At 34.1% G+C, this 19194-nt stretch overlaps 1 long non-coding RNA gene across 1 annotated transcript in view; it reads right to left on the bottom strand.

Moving 5' to 3' along the window:
* Nucleotides 1–739: 739 nt before the first annotated feature.
* The window catches only part of LOC135363778 (uncharacterized), a 50569-nt gene continuing 32114 nt past the window's right edge, over nt 740–19194 (bottom strand). Inside the window, exons 2-3 of the long non-coding RNA XR_010409843.1 lie at nt 3539–3665; nt 740–1049 (exon numbers count right to left, since the gene is read on the bottom strand). This is a non-coding gene — a long non-coding RNA (uncharacterized LOC135363778). The remainder of the gene's footprint in view (nt 1050–3538; nt 3666–19194) is intronic.

A 19194-nucleotide genomic window follows, 5' to 3' on the forward strand; every position in this document is an offset into this window, starting at 1 on the left:
CCTGAGATCATGACCTGAGCTGAAACCAAGAGTCGGAGCTCAACCCAATGAGCCATCCAGGCTCCCCTAAATCAAAACACTTTAAATCAAAAAGTTGAGAATATGAAACAATATCATGACATAAACATTTAGATTTTAGGCATGAGATTTAATAATTTTGGCTGTTTTATCACAGAGAATTTAACAGACTGAATTCATCTCTTATGAGCCTAGACCATGTTGTCTATGATAAACTGAAGTAAAACGTGGATATTAAAAATTTTTAAGGTACAAAAAAAGAGGGAAAATATATAAAATTGAAATGCTTGAACTCATGAATACTTCATCAGTTCTTATGCTGAGATGACTTTCTTGAATATTTTTTCAAGATGATTGACCTATAGACAGGGCAGTTAAAGTGATTTGATTCCAGTCTTTCTAGTATGCACCTGTGACTAATGGTCTGAGCACTAGTCTTGGTTGCCTGACACTTAAAGGGTTTGGAGGATTTGAGAAAATATTAGAATTATACAGATGTTATATTCCTGCACTACTCCATATGGGAAATAACTTAGGAAATAAAGTTAACCTCGTACATTGGATGACTTCTGTTAATAGTATTCTGAATGAATACAAATAAAAGTGCTAATTGATGCTTTACAATTTATTTTCTACTATTTATGTAGTTTACATAAAAGAGATACATTTTACCCTTAGCATTTTAATGTCATTTGAAGCATAGTTATAGTTATAACTTACTTGTTATAAGTTGATAAGTTATGTTGATTTTTATTCTTAAATTAAAAAAACTCTTAAGCTTTTATTTTGCTGAAGATAGATGCCGTGAGATAGTAAGCATTGAAAGTACTTAGGAATAATTGTACCTTTTTGTTTAATATTAAATTTAACAATTTTCATGGAAACAATTTTAGTTACTTTGAACATTCTCATGATCATGGACGAGGTGCTCTGTTTTTCTCATTTTTTTCAGTTCAGAAACAGCAGGGACTTTGGAGTTTAGGAAGCGTGCAGCAAATTTCAGTTCTGGTTAAAAATGTGGTGGAGAATCTCTGTAATTGAGAAATGAGAAAAAGAGAGTATTTTCTACATATTTTATCACATACACTTTAAGAAAATACTTATTAATTATTAGGTAGCTGACAAGATATGGTTCTCTCCATTTTTAACCTAAAAGAATACATAGGTAAGAAGCATTTTGGGCCTTTATTATGAACACATCTGTGTTATTATTTCTAAATTAATGAAATTTTAAGTAGGCTTAAGTAACCCAACAGCAAACGGTTGTAAGATGCAAAATGTTGAAGCTAAGACTCAAAATGGAAACTATTACAGCATAGTGAGCAGAACGAAGTTTCAAAGGACTGGAGGTCTGCCAAGGCACTCTTGAAAATGCTCAAGTCCCACATACCTACAGCTCTCACTTGCAACAGACTCACAGGAAAAAAGAAAAAGAGGTTCAGTGAATGCCACATGTAGAAATGAGCTGCCTCACAAAAAGCAAAACTGAAGAGAAGAGTGGATCACAGCATTAGTCTTCATTTAGGAAACAAGCAGTAAAGGGGGCACCCAATGATTTCTATTTCCTAAAAAAATCTAAAACGTCATAAACATTCTAGCTCATCTTGGTTAGAGCCACATTAAGTAAATTTTTTGAAGTTTATATATAAGAATGTTGATTTTTGTCACTGGAGAAGGTTAACCTTTGACTATAGATTGGACTATTCCAGCAACCTGTTATTTGAACATGACAAACATAAACCTTTGAGGGCAGGTGGCATAATTCTCTCGATTACTGGTGCATCTCAGAACTCAAGCATGGTTTCTATGTATAGTGGGGACTCAGTAAATACTGTTATTTGTATTCATTCTGTTTTATATAAGTGTTGCCATCATATAAGAATGATAAATCATCTGTTTAATGCAATGATAATTAGTACACAATCTATTGTCAGTTAATTTGTGCTATGTAGAAAACTATCCCAAAATACAGTGACTTAAAACCACAGTTATGCAGCCCAGGTTCTGTAGGTCACCAGTTTTAGTCGTGCTGACCAGTTGTGTTGACCAAGGTCAGGCCTTGCTGACCTTGGTAAGATTTCTCATGTCTATGGTGAGTTGCCAGGTTAACTAGTGACTGGCTGGTCAAAAATGCTTAGATAATACCAAGGATGACTTGGGGAACAATAATTCCTCGTTTTTCCTTGCTACCAACCAAAATACATTTTTGAAAATCATAAATTTAACCATGGGTTTCCAATTTTTTTTTTCACCAACCCTACCTTCTGATATCAAGTTGATTGACTTTTAGATCTTTAGCCCTTTTGAAGACTTGTGATGCCTACAGATATTCAACTTGGATAATCTCTAATTCAGGGAGTGACATCTACAGCACACAGGCCTAATCTGACCCATCATCTGCTTTTATAAATAAAGTTTTATTGAAACATAATCACACTCATTTGTTTCTATATTGCCTCCTATTACTTTCATACTATAATGGTAGAGTTGTAGTTCATTCATATGCTATCTAGTGTCCCGCTAGCATGTCATTTTAGTTCAACCTAACTTCAGGATTTGGTGTATGCATCTTGTTTTTAACCACATTATATTCATAAAACTTCTCAGCATGATTCCCACCATTAAATTAATATAATTTTATTATTAATATTAATGCAATGAACATATCTTGTCACAAGTGTCCATTGTACCCATATGTGTCCTAACAGGAATTATTTGTTATTAACAGCATTTGCTGTCAAACCTATGTTAAGAATTATACGTAGTTTTATGTATAATTCATGAAGAACAGGTACATTTTCCTTAATATAGCATAACAATGACTTTTTTATGTAATCTTTACACATCTTATTGCAGAACAGATTTGACAGTCTTTTTTTTTTTTTAAAGATTTTATTTATTTGACAGAGACACAGCGAGAGAGGGAACACAAGCAGGGGGAGTGGGAGAGGGAGAAGCAGGCTTCCCGCCGAGCAGGGAGCCCGATGCGGGGCTCGACCCCAGGACCCTGGGTTCATGACCTGAGCCAGAAGCAGATGCTTAAAGACTGAGCCACCCAGGCACCAAGATTTGACAGGTAGTCTTAAGTTAGCTCTATTCTATGTGTTTTAATTTCTAAGGTCAGTTTAGAAATAAATTGAATATGTGGGTAGATGTATTTCTAGAAAAAAAAGGCTGAAGAATATTTCAGGTATTTGATTTGTTTAGTGTCTTGGTGCTAGCAATGCTCTTTTTGGAATAAGTGGGTGAAAATCTTGGAGAAGTTTCAATGGGTACCACATCATTCATTCACATTCTTTTCATGTCTTAAATCCAAGGGATTAACTCGATCACTTGTGACTATTTTTAAACCTGCACATTTATGCTTAATTCTTGAAGCGTATGAATTAAAACCTCAAAGTAAAAGCAAAAATTCCCGAAATAAAATCACAATCACAATACATGTAAAATAGATGCAAATGTTTTAGCATAAAAAATGTGAGAATCCCCAGGCACACATCTGACATTAAAGGGCTCTTACGGGACTTGTGCGGTTTTAGGCAGTCTGCAATATACTCGAGAAATTTTGAAAGCAGAGTTGCATCTTCAACACTCCATTTTCTTCCTAGTGGAAAGGGCTCCAATGTTTCAGGACACTTACTGAATACCTTGAAGAAAGATTAATCACCAGTCATCACATTATTTCCAAATAGCTGACCATTAAGTTGTGTAGATAGTAATAGCTACATGGCTGATTGCATTTGCTACTGATCATCAGACATGACCTGTATGATGAGGATGATCTCAGGATGTGAACGATAAGTAAATGATTAAAAGGAGATGGCTAAGTTTAAGGTTTCCCTCTGAGTTGCTCTGAATGCATCTAAAGTCACTTTTTAACTTAGTCTCTGGTAAAAAATCCTACTTTAGTTTCAAGAGAAGCAGAAAGAATGTCTGCATCAAGGTTTCTTTAGCTGTGAAGAATATAAATATCTGGTAAGTAAGGGTTTGCATTTGGAACCTAGTGAATACATAGCAAAATCAAATAATGTTATAAAAAAGAACCCATGCAGATTATAAACATCGATAGGAGATAATGTACATAGAACAGGAGATAATACCAAATAAAAAAATTAGTGCAATGCCATGAATAAAATAATTTTGAATAAGATGAATTTGCCAAATGTAAATTACCCATTTTCGATATAAGCCCCAAAGTTAACCACATAGAAAAGATAACTATAATTTTAGACAACTGCATTTTCAAAGTAATGTAGTACTCTATGTGAACTAATGTCATTGAGCTCTTTTTTTTTTTTTAAGATTTTATTTATTTATCTGAGAGAGAGAGAATGGGAGAGAGCACATGAGAGGGGGGAGGGTCAGAGGGAGAAGCAGACTCCCTGCCGAGCAGGGAGCCTGATGCAGGACTCGATCCTGGGACTCCAGGATCATGACCTGAGCCGAAGGCAGTCGCTTAACCAACTGAGCCACCCAGGCGCCCTGTCATTGAGCTCTTAAGAACTTAATTGGAGGAAAAATGTAAAGAAAATCACTGTTATCAATTGCTGATAATATTAAAAATATTTTAAAATATCTATGTTTAGTACTAATTAGGGTCAATTGAATAAAAATATTTTTTAAAAGATTTTATTTATCTATTTGAAAGAGAGTGAGAGAGAGCATCAGTAGTGGAGAGGGGCAGAGGCAGAGGGAGAAGCAGACTCCCCATTGAACAGGGAGCCTGACGTGGGGCTGGATCTCAGGACCCCAGCACCTCAGGATCATGACCTGAGCTGAAGGCAGATGCTTAATCAACTGAGCCATACAGGTGTCCCTGAATAAAAATAGTTTTATAAGCAAAATAATGGAATAATCAAGATTCCATGTACATAATGCTCTGGAAAGCATAAATGTATATAGAACTTCCTAGAAAATCAATATTATTTATTAAAATATTATTGGCATCAGGGCGCTTAGATGGCTCAGTTGGTTAAGCATCTGCGTTCGGCTCAGGTCATGATCCCAGGGTCCTGGGATCGAGCACTGCATCGGGCTCCCTGATCAGTGGGGAGCCTGCTTCTCCTTATCCCACTCTGCCTGCTTGTGCTCTCTCTCTGTCAAATAAATAAATAAAATCTAAAAAAAAATATTACTGGCATCAAACCAAAAGTACAGTCTTTGAATGTTGCCAAAATTCTTTCACAAAAAAATACTAAGAAAAAGTAAAAAGAAAACTCATTTCTACTATGAATCTCACCATCAGCCCATCTATGACTTCTATCTTTGAAAAATGCCATAGAATGGTCACTTCAGTATTCCAGATAGCATATGAATGAACTACTGCAACTACTTAAAATTTTGCAATTGAAGTTGATTATGAACAGAAAAAGAAACATTTATATGTTCTTTTCTGCAATCTAGTTTGAGTCCTGGTACAATTTTACAAGATATGTGTAGTGGTAATTTACATCATACATTTCCATACACTTGTGGTTCTTGTGGTATATTTAACTTTGCCATTATCACCAAAATTAAAATTAAATAAAAGCTATGTAAATTCTAAAATATCACAGAAAAGATTCTCCAATTGAGTGATTATATCATAATAAATTGAATCAAGTGAGCCCTGAAACTGTCCTGAAGAATTATATTTTCATTAAAGAAAAACACAGATATTTCATTCTAGAGATTTTGAATTGCAAAGTATTATGGTTAAACACTCTAATTTTCTATTCTTTTTATATTTTAATTTGTGTTACTTGTCTAGATATACCTTAGGATTGTTATTATGTGAAATAGCTAGTATGCTTCCTTAAGTGACCCCCACTAGAGTTATGCCATTTTTTTAACTGCTTCATTGTGTCATTCAATACGAATGTATTTTAATTTTAACCATTCCATCCTGATTGATTGTGACCATCTTTTCATGTTACTCATGTCATATCTTTACACTCACAAACATTTCTAAAGGTTGTATACTTAGAAATAACATCAGAGTATACACAATTTAAAATTATAGAAATTGCCAAAGTACTCTTTTAAAGGGTGACACAAATTTTTATTCCCCTCAAAATTGAATGAGGATATTCCTTTCCCTACAGTTCAAGAATACCAGGCATTATAAAGTTATTTTACGTGGGATTTCAATGTATTTATCTTGCTATTAAATGCTTGCATTGAGCACCTTTTAATACATTTACTGACCAGTGATTATCATTTGTGAATTTCCTGTTCTGTACTGAGCCTATTTTTCTATTTAATCATCTTTTTTGGGGTATCAATTTGTAGGAGCTATTTATACAAAAATTAATGTTAACTTTTTGTCTTTTACATGGTGAAAATATTTCTCTCAGGCTGTCTTAGAGTTTTTAACTTAGTTTATAAAGATTATTACCAAAAAGGAAATATATGTGTAGTCAAAGATGACAATCATTTATTTTATGTCTTCTACTAAGAAAGAGCTTATATATATGAATTGTAAGTATCTATATATAGAGAGAGAGGCACACACATACACATCAATCTATAGGTGTGTGTATATATACGATATCTTCTTCGGATGTTTTAGAGTTATTTACTTTTCAATACCTCAACCCTACAAGGGTCCAAGATTTTTGACTTTCTGTCCCCCGCCCCCCTTAAATTTTGCTTGCCATCAAGCCAGATCTCTTCGGAGATGTCTCTGTTTTGTGGAAACTTGTTGAATGCAGCCAAAGATACCACAGCAGGCAACCGATAACGTTTCCCTCTGGGCTAGAAGCAGGGGCTCAGTCAGTACGTTATCTGCTTTCAGAATGACAGCTGATGACAGTTTTAAAAATGTATTACCACTGCATACCATCACTGCTCTTCTAATCTTCACAGTTTTCTCACTGTCCATTGGCTGCTCATGAGGCGTGACACATATTGAAGGTTTTCTGCTTTGGCAACACCCAATTTGTGTATCAGTCAGGAAATACAGAGTTATGTTGGCAGCAAGAAAAGTCCACCAAATCCCTTACAACATAGTGCTGCAAAAATGTTCATTATCTCACATTGCATATGGCAGGAATCATGAGAAATCTGTTATTAGATTCTGGAATATTATACAGTGGCAAAATATTTGTGAAGTAGTAGGTCCCTCTGGTTTTCATTCTAGGACTTAGGCTAAGACACAATCTCTATCTAGATCATTGCAGGTCTTGTGTCAGAAGGATAATAATAATAATGATAATGATAATGATGATAATAATAATAATAATAATGAAAGAATTTTAAGCTCTGTTCAGGAGTGCTATTCGTTACTTCCCCAAGCAGATAATTCATTGTAGCAAGTCACCTGCAAATCCTGTGTTTAAAAAGGCAAAAATGTATAATGCCATGACAGGGAGAGAAGAAATACTCATGACAATAATAAAAGCAATCCTCTAATTTCCTTAAAATTCACCCTTTTCCATTCTCTCTATTTTCTCTCTGGAATTCTTTATTGGTCTTTAGTCATTCTGCTATATGTTCTAGGATTATTTATTTGAATGTATCTTTCATATGACTAATTTAGTCTACAACAGTGTTTATTATTTTATTCTTCTCGTTTTAAGCATTGTAATTAATTTCAAAGTACTCGCTTTGTTTTCTGGATTGCTCTAGTTTATAGCTGTCCAGTCTTGTTTTATGGTTGTTATAGTCCCTTGACTCTATTTTGGATACAGACTTATATTAAAATTTTTAAAAATTTCTTAAATTATCTTTATTTTTTGATCAGTTTCTTTTTCTTGCTTGCTCTTATCTTAAATATTTGGTGATATTGGGTTATTCACTTATATTTATTAATGAAGACTATGTTGACCATATAGGTAAATGATGTAGGCTTTCTCTGCAGGCTGTCTCTGGATGAGATCTCTAACCCGAATTTGAGAAATCTGTGCAAATGTGTGGGGCATACTGATGGGCAAGATTCACTTTAAGTACAAGGAAGAAATATACAGGCTACTCGTTCTCAATTGTTACAATAAGGAGAAATTTACTCAGGGGAGGGAACACTCTCATGTATTTTTTTAAATTCCTGGCATCTTCAGATGAGAAGTTTTCTAAAATTTTGTGGATTCCCCCAATCTCTAATTAACAAAGGAATAGAAAAATTAAAACTTTTTAAGGAAGAAATAAGTCTGAGATATGAATGAAGTTCTCTGTGTTTTAGCTTGGAAAGCTCAACCTATCAATATTTGGATGATAATATTAAAACTCCCTGGCTCCTTCACTTATACTATACAATTAAATGGCTAAACAAAGACTTAGTCATTCTCCCAGAAAAAAAATGTTAATTTGTGGGGCTAAATGAAAAATTTGAGTCACTCTATCATTGTTGGGATAGATAATTCTACCAAGGGACTGAGCTCAGTAATTTAGAAGTATAGTGGTAAATAAATGATGGCTTCTTAACTCTTGTTGACCAAGAATCATTTATGTATTTCTCTCTCTCTCTTTATGTTTGGTATTTAAATATCAAATTCCTGTACTTACATCAATGGCCTTGTGAGTAAACAGTTCTCAGCGAGGGTTTGTTTGAAAGGGTAGAAAGGGGAAGTAAGAATGCAATTTCTTATAGCAACTGGGATAGCAAAAAAACTAATGTTCAGACATGTAAGAATATCTTTGATGTGTGGCTATGGTTTTGCCTTAGATGGATTATTTCTGTAGCTCTGACTCAGACTCATGTGCTTCTCAAAATTCCCTTTCAAAGGAAATTATCCCAGTTTTTATTGTTACATGCCAGATTACTTTTTCTACCAATGATATATTTCAGCAGTCATTGGCTCCATTCCACTGCCGGGTTATGTTTCAATGTTTCTTCAAAACATTCTCCTCTTCTATGATGTTATGACAGTGTTCTGTTTTCTTCAGTGCTGCATCCTCATATGCCTGGAGCATAGTAGGCATTTAATGCATTTCACTGAATGAATAAAAAATGCACAAATCAGGCAGCTAGTTGTACATATGGTGGTAAGTATTTCCCTAAATGTGCATGGTTCAGAAGAGTCAAATCATAATTAAAACCACCTTAAGATCAGTGGCCAAACTCTTTGATGATGAAGCCATTCTGTCATGCCATTTTAATCATAATTATTCTGATCAAACTGCCTAGAAATTTCATGCCAAGATTTTGATAGATTCATGTATGCTGACAACTTGGGTATTGGATTTCTCCCTTCTGGGCTTTTTTTTTTTTTTTTTTTTTTTTACCTTGAATTTGTTATATTTTGTCATATTTTATATTTGAGATGTTTGCCCCCATTGTTTGTAATTAGCAAGTAACCAAATCTTAATTAACATTGTGATTTTAAGGTGGTTAGTGCCTTGAATGTTCATTACATTAACATTTCTTTTTGAAGATTTTATTTATTTATTTGAGAGAGAATGAGAGAGCACATGAGAGGGGGGAGGGTCAGAGGGAGAAGCAGGCTCCCCGCCGAGCAGGGAGCCCGATGCGGGACTCGATCCCGGGACTCCAGGATCATGACCTGAGCTGAAGGCAGTCGCTTAACCAACTGAGCCACCCAGGCGCCCACATTAACATTTTTTATGTGACTATTGTCATTTATAGGGCATTTGATAGTTAAAATTAATCTTAAGCCCTTACTATCTACCTAACTTGGGAGGATACCATTTGTTAAACTAATAATAAATTTAGACCAGCTAAGACAAAGGCATAATTTAATTTTCATTTACCTTTTAAATTTCTATTTAAATGACTCATGACTTTCTTGGTTATGAAAAACATAAAAATCTACAATTCTTTGGTTATTTGCTTTATCAACGCACGAGTAGAGAAAAATATGCAGCCAGTTGTTAGACACAGGTATTGTGTAATACAGTGTATTGCTGTGTAGCTAATAATATGCCATGATTTCCCAGTAGAAATCTCCAAGTATGTTTTTTGCCTGAATCATAATCCACTGCAATTCAAACTCAGGACTCAATATATAATTAAAATCATGACTCAATATATAATTAAATCTCTCCTTTATTTACCTCTTTCATCTGTTCAAATCCCCAATACGTGTAGCACATGTATTCAAGAATGTATTGGATCATAGTCAAAAACTTTGATGGGCAGAGCCCAGGGAAAGAAGGGGAAAAGATGACTGGATTGAATTTTATGGCCTGGAGATACAAAGATGCATAATGCATGATGGCAAAGATCATTCATTGCTCTCTGAAACCAGACCACCTGGATCTAAATTTTGGTTCAATTACTCCTAAGTGCGAGATTGGGCAAGTCACTTAACTTTTCTTTGCTCTAGTTAACTCATCTGTGTTAATGGAAGTAAAAATAACATCTAAGTAATAGGTGATTGTGAAGATTAAATGAGTTAATATGTGTTGCTCAGAAGAGTGATTAGCACACAGGAAGCAGCATTAGAAATTACTTTTATTACTACTATCTGAAGGAATGTATTAGGGTATTTATAAAGATGTAGTGATAGGCAGGGTTATGTTTTATGTCTCAGAAGTTGAATAGTAGGAATTATCTACTCTTTTTCATGGCAAGAGGATTCTTGGTTGGTTTGACTCTGCTAGATATATATTCAAAATTCCTTGAATTTTTTGAGAAAAGCATAGATAAAAGAATAATATAAACAAACCCCCTAGTCAACACTGTTGATTACCAATTTATTTGCCCCTTTCTAATTGAATCATTCTTTTGGGTACCCAACCCTCAACTAGGTGGGCACCCATTATGCTTGGAAGGAATGTGACCCCATCTTCTTATTGGTTGGTTGGATTTGGACAAAGTATGATTCCATCCTCCATGCTATGTGCAAACATTTGGCCACTGAAGTTTAGGTTAATCACCATATAGCACTCCCCTTAATTTTCCATTTGGGCTATTAAAACAGCTAGGGAGGTTAAAATGGGCTTCTTTGAGAGATATTTGCTTGATATTAAGACAGAATCAATGAAATATTATTCATGTTCTTTCATACATTATTGTTTGTGAATAAGAAGCCTGAAATTGCCACAACTCTCTAGCTGCTATAGTGAAGATGAAGGTGACACATGGAGGAGGAAAGAGCCAAGAGAATAGAGCCCCTATAGAGTGACAACAGATTACCGACTTAGCTGTAGACTTGATCAGTTATATGATGTAAGATAACAATTTTTTTTTTGTTCAAACCTGTTTTCTATTTTCTGTTTGTTGCAGCTAAAAGTATCTTAACAAATGTACACACACATTCACACATTCTGTACATTTATGTTTCAGAAGAAAATTTGTGGTACCTTTCATGTGATGGCAAATAACAGAGAACTGAAACTAAAAGAAGCTTATTATAATACATATATCAATCAGATCATATACTTGGAAGTTAGAGGTATGGTGTGCTATGGGGCTGGCTTAATTCAGAGGAATCAACTCAATTTTTCTCTGATTCTCTGGGGTCTGTTTTTCTGTGTGTGTTTTTCCTATCTTCAGGCTGGTGGTAATATGGCTGGCAGAGTTCCACACCTTACATTCATATACCATGATAATACAGGGTAGGAATAATGCCTTTCTTTCAAATGAAAGAAAACGTTTTTACTTAGCGACACTCAGTGAATTTCCATTTATGTTTTATTAGTCTGAGTGGGATCATAGTTTCATCTCCTGGAGGATGGTAATTTACTTAAGCTTTAACCAGTTTTTGACAAGGAGAGTGGAAAGCCATGTTTGATTTAGACTATAAACCAAAGTAAAACCTCAAATACGGAAAAAGTCACAGGATTTTCTTAACCACCTTCAATTTAAAAGGTAATAATAGCTAATATTTATTGTGTATGTAGCATTTTCAGACAGTCTTGTAAGGATTTTAAATTTATGATGTGACTTATTCCTCATAGAAAACCTACAATTTAGATGTTTTGTCTCCGTTTTACAAAAGAGAAAAACAAGACAAAGAGATATCAAATAATTTGACCAGGTCACACAGTTTGCAAGGGTCATGACACATACCCATATTCCTATCCAACTTCAAAGACCATGCTTCTAATTACCATGTTTTGTTTCTATTACTCATCGTATTAGAAGGAAGATAAGATGCAGAACATAATGAATGAGAGTTAACTCTTGGACCTTATCACTTACTGTAAATCTATTTGCTTGAAATCAACAAATGCTAGCATAGTACAAGTACAGCTGGAAGAATTCATAGAAAGAAAGGGATACATTCTTTGTTATTTGGAGAACAGAGCTGTCAGGACTTGGCTATTGCCTCTGGGGGAAACTATTCACTACAGAGTATATTCTGGATCTTCTCTCTGATGGCGATGTCTTCATTTCGAGAATTTTGCTTCCATTTTTATGAAGTATTAAGAGGATGGTGTACTTTTTAAAATAAATATAAATAAATATGAGAGATATTCATAGTATATGAAAGTACAGAATAACCATGTAGTGACATTGACAACATGTCTATGAGAAAGCTGTGGTTTGATCAAAAATGTATTTAATGATGAAAACATGTAAAATAGGTATTTTGAGAAGAAAATAGAATATTAAAAGGTAAAATTACTTCTAAGACTACTAAAAATGAAATCCAGCCATATACCAAATTTGTGTGAAACCTCATCTTCTCCAAACACATAAACATACCATAAATACGCTGTTGAAGCTGTGCTCTCTTTCCTGTAGACCTTGTGTATGTGCCTGCATGTGTGGATGTGTCTGTGTCTATTATTAGCTAGGAAAAAAGGTATCCCTCTTCATAATACTAAATTGGGCCCTAAACATCTGAAGCTATGTAAACTGGATATAAACTTATAAACACTAGTTTATTTTTTAATGTAATAATAGGATTTTGTGTATATCAAAATGGTCTCCAGTGTTAATGATAATTGAGCCCCTTTGTTTCATAATTGTTCCATCGACGGCCTGAGAAAGGAGGATTCCTTGAGTAGCGTCTCCTTGCTTTTCATTTTCTCTTGGCTTGTCAACGGTAGCTGCGGCATACATTCGTAAAGATGTGCCACTCAGATCTACCTTCAAGATGGGAACCGTCATGAGGAGTATAGTTAGTTGAGGGTCTTCAGCTGTGAAGTAAATATTTTCATGATCTTGAGATTCCAAGCTGAAGTCACGCTTTTCCCAGAAAGCACACAGACAATGAGAGAAAGACAGTGATAGAGTATGATGGGAGTACAAGGGTCTGGCCATTTCTGCATAGTTTTTGCCCTACAGTTCCTCATTTGAATGGCCAGTGCTTTCATACAGCTGCACTGAAGTCTGAGCCTCTTCCTAGCCAATCTTCTTACCTTACTCCTCTCCTCTCACAGGTTTCAGACCCATATCATGGCCTGAAGGTCTTCCTGTCTACTCCTGATCCTTTCACAGGCAATGCCTCCAATAAAGCTCTTGCACTTTTAAACTTGTCTTGGCATCTGTTTCTTGAAGAATCCAACTGACACACAGCAAATGTGAGATTCTTATCTTTCTTTCTTTCTTTCTTTAATTTTTATTTGAGACAGAGAGAGAGAGAGAACAAGTGGGGAGGAGGGTCAGAGAGAGAGGAAGAAGCAGACTTTCCACTGAGCAGGGAGCCCAATGCGGGGCTCGATCCCAGGACCCTGAGATCATGACCTGAGCCGAAGGCAGACGTTTAACCGACTGAGCCACCCAGGTGCCCCTCTTATTTACTTTCTATCCTCTTTGTGCAGGTATTCTCACAAAAAGCCAGGGAAATCCTTGCCAGTGAGTACCTTTACTACCAAAACAAAATTATTTTTTTAGAGAAGATATTATTAATGAATTCAAATATATTTGAGAGCTTACTATGCTCTACACTGTCCTATGCATTTGGACTATATCAGTGAACACAAGTGATCTAATATCATAACTTGACAGAGAAAAGGTATATTCAGGTAAGGTGTCAAAATTTTGACTATTTAACAAAAAAGTACTTTTAGATATCAGTTCACACTATATTCCAAAATGAGTACCAAATTCTGTTTTTTTTTCAAATTTTAATTTAAATTCTAGTTAGTTAACATATAGTGTAATATTGGTTTCAAGAGGAGAATTTAGTGATTCATCACTTATATATAACACCCAGTGCTCATCACAAGTGCCCCCCTTAATGCCCATCACCCATTTAGCCCATCCCCTACCCACCTCCCCTCCAGCAACCCTCAGTTTGTTCTCTATAGTTAAAAGTCTCTTGTGGTTTGCTTCCTTTGTCTTTTCTTCACCCCCACCCCATGGTCATCTGTTTCCTTTCTTAAATTCCACGTAAGAGTGAAATCATATGGTATTTGTCTTTCTCTGACTTGTTTTGCTTAGCATAATATACTCTAGCTCTATCCATTTGTTGCAAATAGCAAGATTTCATTCTCTTTGATGACTGAGTAATATTCCATGTATATATGTATGCATGCATATATATATGTATATATCTGTATACCACATCTTCTTTTTCCAAAATAAGTAATAAATTTCTTGACCAATAAGTTAACCCCCCAAAATAAAACTGAAATATAAAAGGGCTAGAAGAAAATTGTCACATATATGAATCTGTTCTCTATGTGGGAAAGGTGTTTTCCAAACATAAAAATAATTGAATTCATCACAAAAATATACCACTATAAAGCTATAAAAATTTCTCTACTTTGAAAACATGATTTCTAACTCAAATGATGAGTACCATATTAACATCTTTAGATATAGAATCACCATTTTCTTCCCAATTGCATTAGAGACATGGGAAATACTAAAACCCACAAGAACAAAGAAGTCTTACAGAAAGATGAATAACTAAATCCATAGGAATTAACAAAACCATTCATAGTCTACTCAATTTTATATTTTGCAAGGATACCAAATTATAAAAAGTACTAAGCTGAGATGATTCTCAGCCTCCCTGGAGACCTAGCTCTTCACAACCATCATTTGGAGCTCTGACTATTTATGTTCTCTTTTTCCATATCAGGAGATCTTTACCTGACTTACCTGAGATCGCCAAAGCCACTATTGAGGCTTTGGCAATCTAAGGAAAACTATAGACTATGTCTCAGAATAATTGATTTTAAATTCATAGAATAAAATATAATAACACCTAGGATTTCAAGGAAAACCAATTACATTGAAATGTATTTATTAAAGTATTTTAAAAATTGGGTGATACAAAAATAATGTACTTTTATTAATGCTATAAATAAAATTATTAGCAGAAAGTTTATTGCCTACTATAATTTCTAAATAGTGTTCAGAATAAATTTTATTTTGAAAAATGTACAATGTCTGATATATGTCTAACTTCTATTGGTGGCAAGGTCACAGTTATTCTATTACTGCTGTGTCTAAAGCTATGTTTATAATTGAAGCAAGTGCTGCATTTTAGTTGGAGGCTAGTGAAAATAAAAATGTAGTTTATTTGCTTACAAATCCATAAACACTGAGAACTCTTTTGGAAATAGAGTCCAAACCCTGAAATGGTCTGAAAAGAAGTAGGATCGACCTGGCAACAGTATGATGCTTTTTGAAATGCATAGTTTGCACGAGGAAAGCTCTATGAACAAGATGGAATCAGTGCAAAATCTGACCGCAAAATGTGATTGTAAGTGATATATTTCATACTTTCTCAACCTCAGGTATCAGAAAATTGAGGAATAGAGAGTAGTGGGAAAATGCCACTATAATATAAAAGAAGTCACCTTAACAAAAATATGATGGATGGCAAAGTAAATTGGCCTAGGAACAACACATATAAATATTTTTGAAATGCTAGGGCAAAGAGAATGTTCTTTCAGTACAAAACAAAACAAAACAAAACAACAACACACACACACTTTGCTGGTTACTTGCAAAAAGACTAGACCTAGACTGTCACACAAATTAGGAAAAAGAACGGAGCACCATTTAACAGTGTGTAGGCAAAGTTGTCACAGAAGATGTGAATATCTTGGCAGATATTCTTTCATAAGTGAAAGCAACAGAAAGACAAAAAATCATTTGAATGTATGATTCAAAAAGGATTATGATAAAATTAATAATTAATACAAGAAAGGAAAAATAATAAAATTTAAAAAACTGAAGGATAATATTAAATCTACTCAAGCAAGATAAAGAATTATTTATAACCACTTATAATAATTTATATTTATATCATATTTATAATACAGTAATAATTGCAGATATTTTATTTATTTATTTTTATTTATTTTTTTTTATTCTTATGAATTGCAGATATTTTAAACATGAACACTTCAAAAAACTTTAAAACTTCTATATTATTTTTTAAATTGCCAGTGATAATCTAGATCGAAAATGCCAAATTAAATTAACTAAACTAACTTAATTAACTAAACAAGTATTTATACTGAGAAATGGAAGGGGAAAGAAGAGAGAAAGTCAATGTCAGCTCCACTCTCCATATTAAAGAGGAGGTATCCAAAATGCTGGAAATCTGAAATTGATAAAATCAGGAACAAAGTAGAACAGAAAAGTATTACGAAAAAGATGAGTGACTTGTAAAAACAGGAGATTCAACATTAAAATGTCATGATAAGTCAGTCAAAGACAAATGCCATATGATCTCACTCACATGTGGAATTCAAGAAACAAAACAGATGACCATAGGGGAAGGGGGAAAAAAAAGAGGGAAGCAAACCATGAGGGACTCTTAACTAGAGAGAACAAACGGCTGCAGGAGGGAGGTGGGTGGGGGTTGAGCTAGGTGATGGGGATTAAGAAGGGCACTTGTTCTGATGAGCACTGGGTGTTATATGTAAGTGATGAATCACTAAATTCTATTTCTGAAACCAATGTTACCCTATTTGTTAACTAACTAGAATTTAAATAAAAACTTGAAATAAAAAAAGTGTCAGTAGAGAAATCAAAGCAAGCCTCATTCAATAGGACACACTAACAATACTGATTAAAGGTCTGTTCATGATGAAAAAATGATTGCTTATTTTGAGAACAACGCTAAAATTGAGAGGAAAAAGAAAACCTCACTTGCTTCACTCCTCCTTTTAAGCTTATTGAAAACAACAAAAAGCAATAATAATAAAAAAAGAGTGGGGGAATACCTCATCAGTGATATAAAAAGACAGCCATAACCTCAAACCACAAACCATGGGGCATCCTTGCCAAAACTGTAAAGCCAGGACTGAGACGAGGAACGTGCTAAAAGTTGACATCCATTGCCTTTAAACTTCAGCAGAGAGCATACTCTCCAAGAGTATCACCTTCCCGAAAGGCATACACAACCAGAGTTTGATTAGAGGGATTAGATCCAGCTCTGTGTTGGTCACAGGTTTTATGTGGAATGTCCAGAAAGAAGCCCAGTTCAAATGACTTGGTAGGGAGGTTAAGAAAAATCAAGCTGATAAGTAATTTATTTTATTTAGGATTTGGTTTCCTAGCTCCAGGAAACTGTAGAGGGTGAAGTAGAGTAAAAGAAGAAGAGCCAGGCCACAAGAACCAAGACCAGAGCCTGAATAGCAATTGCTGTGAGGCCCATGAGTCTCTTGGACAAAACTTGAGGTGAGTTGTGTCCCTAGCATAAAGAATGTGGTCAGAGACAAAGAAAATAGAAGGGAGTGTGTTCTGGAAAATAAGTGCTCTCTGTTCCTTATCCAACTGTATCTCCTTACACTATATTATGCTGGCAGCCAATGTCCATTCAAAGTTTTAATTGGAAATAAACCAATAAAGTTCCTATACATAAAAACTGCCATCATAAAGGAGTAAGTACATAATAAAAAGATAAATATCAGGGACCTCAAGAAGAATCATTCCATCAAAATATAGGAAGAGATTAGAAATTTCTTTTAAAATCTCAAGATAATGAAAGGTAACTATCTTTTTTAAAGAAGTAAAGGAATGAGAGATAGAAGTTTTAAGACATCAGAAGATCATAGATCAGTGCAAATGACAAGTTTGAGAAAAAAGCATGGGAAAGAAGTGGAAGTGAATTAAAAATACTAAAGGTAATATAGAAAGAAAAAAATAGAACAGAATGACTGAAAAAATGTCAGAAATATGTGGATAGATTTGAGTCAAAACTCACAACAAAAGGAAAATGACAACTAATTAAAAAAGATTATAAAAAATTAAAATTATGGTAACAAAGGACATCTGGGCCACACATGACTAGTGATTTTCAAGAGAAAAGAATGCATCAAATACAAAATCTATTCAAATGTATAAAAGGGGAGAATTTTGAAACAAAGGGACTAGAATCTGTAAAGCATGCTATTTACCAGGAAAAACTGATAGAGAACTATAAACATTAGACATTCTCTTGAGGGTCTAATGTCACTAATAATTGGCATCCACACAGAAAAGAGCAACCTCTTCTACCAGAATGCAGTACAGTCTAACCAATAAATGATGTCCAAAAATTTTGAGAGAAAAGAAATATGACACTAGATTTTTTCTTAGGTAAATTTTCGTTCAGTATAACTGCAGCAGATAGATGACCACGAGTGTCTAAGGACTTCTGCATATTCAATGCCAGACAAACAAACAAAATAATTCCATGACATCCAATATAAAGAGCTAAAGACTAGAAAGTACCTTGAAGTGGTGGAAAGAGATGGGAGTAATGAATCCTTTCAAATATACAATTGAAATCAGCTATAGCTGTTATTAGTTTAGCATGGAAGTATGAGCATAACTACGTTAATAACACAAATCAAGGAAGTAAGAAAAATAAGAGACACATTAATGCACATTATATCTTTACTAATAGGGAGTAAATAGTAACTATACTAATTGAAGCATTATTTGAAAAAACTCTTGACAATGTAAATAGCTCTAACAGTCTATATCAAGGGTATATGGGAGTCTTTATTTCACTATTCTTGGATATTATCTGTGAGTTTCAAAATTTTCAAAAGAACAAGTTGTAAAAACATGTGAAAAATCATTTATTAAGTAAAACTCCAGTGACTTCAAGTTTTCATTATTTTTTTTTTTAAATCTTAATTTTAGAGGGATACTTTAAGAAATAATATCACTTTTGGTAAAGAAACTATTGCCTGAATTTTAGCAATTCTACCAGTTTTATGGCAATTTGGGGGTTATATTCATCTAAATAATAGTTATTAACACTTGAATTTTACTAAACCTAGAACACATCTCTAAATTAAATCTATATTTCTTTTTTTTTCTTGCTAGAGAGTTATCTGAAATAATGTTGGTCAAATATTATGGATGTTTCTAATAATTAGAATTTAGGT

The sequence above is a fragment of the Mirounga angustirostris genome, unplaced genomic scaffold (assembly GCF_029215605.1).
Source record: "Mirounga angustirostris isolate CCGP_5_RB_7025 unplaced genomic scaffold, mMirAng1.0.hap1 SCAF_3, whole genome shotgun sequence".
Taxonomy (NCBI): domain Eukaryota; kingdom Metazoa; phylum Chordata; class Mammalia; order Carnivora; family Phocidae; genus Mirounga; species Mirounga angustirostris.